The 2140-nt window shown below is 36.6% G+C and overlaps 1 long non-coding RNA gene across 1 annotated transcript in view; it reads left to right on the top strand.

Annotated features, from left to right (window-relative positions):
• The window catches only part of LOC118763579, a 48447-nt gene extending 46839 nt beyond the window's left edge, over positions 1 to 1608 (top strand). Inside the window, exons 2-3 of the long non-coding RNA XR_004999327.1 lie at positions 775 to 906; positions 1597 to 1608. This is a non-coding gene — a long non-coding RNA (uncharacterized LOC118763579). The remainder of the gene's footprint in view (positions 1 to 774; positions 907 to 1596) is intronic.
• Positions 1609 to 2140: the final 532 nt, after the last annotated feature.

The raw sequence follows: 2140 nt of genomic DNA, 5'->3' as shown, positions 1-2140 counted from the left end.
TAAGGGTTAAAAGTAAAGGTTAATTTCTTGTGATAGAAATCCTTTACTGATTAAAATTACTGTATTATAACGTGTATAAAGAACCCCCAAATTTTGGGGGCTTAAAATTTGGAAAAAGGTTTTGTAAGGGATTATAATACTATCCATGTATAAAAAAACTCCCATGTTTTTTTAACCTAATTTTTGACAAAAAAGGTGTTCCTTATACACATTGAAATACGGTAGGTTGTAAACCTTGTCACAATACAATCGTGTAGAGGTGAATGGTTCTAGGTTTGTAATGTTGGCTGAGTTTGTTGTATACTTTCTGTCGGGATTTCAAGGGTAAAATTTGTGAGAAATGTGTGCCCTTATGTTTATGATATTAGGGAATTGTTATATGTATTACATTGAAATTTCAAGGGTCAACTTTGATAACAATGTTATTGAGGCCCCTTTTTTGGTAATGTTGGTTGAATTGTTATATACTTTATGTTGTAATTTCAAGGGTAAAATTCATGACAAAAATAATGAGCCCTTCCATTTGTAATTTTTGGGAATTTGTTGTTAACCTTGCTTTGAGATTTTATAGGTTAAATTTGTGACAACAGGGTGGTGGGGGATGTATTTATAATGTTGGTGCTTTTTACATTTCACACAATAATGGGAATGCTACAGAGTCGAGGAATTTGGCTGCTATTTTTGGTAAATCAGGTAACAACATAAAATGATATAAAAATCTGTCTGGGAGATTAGAACCGTATTAACTCTTACTGTTTCTTTCTTTGCCTCCAGGACATGGAAATGGAATTGTACCAAGTAGACTGTGTAAAAGATGGAGAAGATTTCTTCAGTTGCTCCCCAAGGAGTCTTCAAAGCAAGCGCGCATGCCGTCCGAAACCTGCGCATTTGCGTGACTTGTCAAAGGTAAGGAAAACAAATATTTATTACCTTCACCTTAGCAAAGGTGGAGGTATTGTTTTCAGTCATGTTTGTTTGTTCATCCATGGACAAGATATCTCAAGAACCGCTGGATGGATTTTGATGAAATTTTCAGGGATGTTTGGCCTCATAACTGGCACAAACTGATTAGATTTTGGGATCAATCCAGTACCAGACAAGGATTCTAGAGTATTTTTCCTGTTTTCAGTTGGGTTCATTTTTAGTATTCTCGTTTGTTAGAGTAGTCGAGTTTATTTCAGATATTCTCATTTAAAAAATAATCTCTGGCTAATTGTTGAGAGAACATTGGTGTTGCCTTGTCAGAGGCCTGTGCTCCCTGAGTGCTCTTGTTATCTCCGCCTTAACGAAGGCAGAGGTATTGTTTACAGTTGTGTTACTTTGTTTGTTTGTCCGTGGACAAGATATCTCAAGAACTGCTGGATGGATTTGGATGAAACTTTCAGGGATGTTTGGACTCATGACTGGCACAAACTGATTAGATTTTGGGATTGATCCGGTACCAAACAAGGATTCTGGATTATTTTTACTGGTTTTTTTTTTTTGACTTAATTTTTGAGAGCGGTCGGATTCATTTTTATTATTCTCAATTGTGAGAGCAGTCGAGTTTATTTCAGATATTTTCATTTTAAAAATCATCTCTGGCTAATTGTTGAGATGACGTTGGTGTTGTCTTGGCAGAGGTTTGAACTCTCTGAGTGCTCTTGTTTCTATTTTTTTGTCTTTTTTGCTCGCTGTTATTGTTGTTTAGCCTTGAGTCAACCTTGACATCCTGCAGTCCAATATCTGACATGTATTCCAGTCATGCCCATCACGTTTTTTTTTGAAGGGTATGTAGGTGCAGGTGTGACTGAGTGGTAAGAAGCTTACTTCCCAACCACATAATTCTGAGTTCTACTGCACGACGCCTTTGGCAGATGTCTTTTACTACAGCCCTGAGCCAACCAGAGGCCTTGTAAGTGGATTTGGTAAACGGAAAATGTGTGGAAACCTGTCGTGTGTATACATTTGTAAATTTTTTACAACAGCAGATTTTGTGGGGTTTGAGGGAGTAAATGCCCTTGACTGATCTAAGCGAAAATTTTGCATTTTTCTAGTAATAATATATAGCAAGATTTTGGGCCTCAGGCATTTTCATGTTTCACAACTTTTTATCTTCACTCCACCCTAGATTGCACAATCTATATACCCGCTCACACAT

The sequence above is a fragment of the Octopus sinensis genome, linkage group LG5 (assembly GCF_006345805.1).
Source record: "Octopus sinensis linkage group LG5, ASM634580v1, whole genome shotgun sequence".
Classification (NCBI taxonomy): Eukaryota; Metazoa; Mollusca; class Cephalopoda; order Octopoda; family Octopodidae; genus Octopus; species Octopus sinensis.
This window is presented reverse-complemented; position numbering and strand designations above follow the sequence as displayed.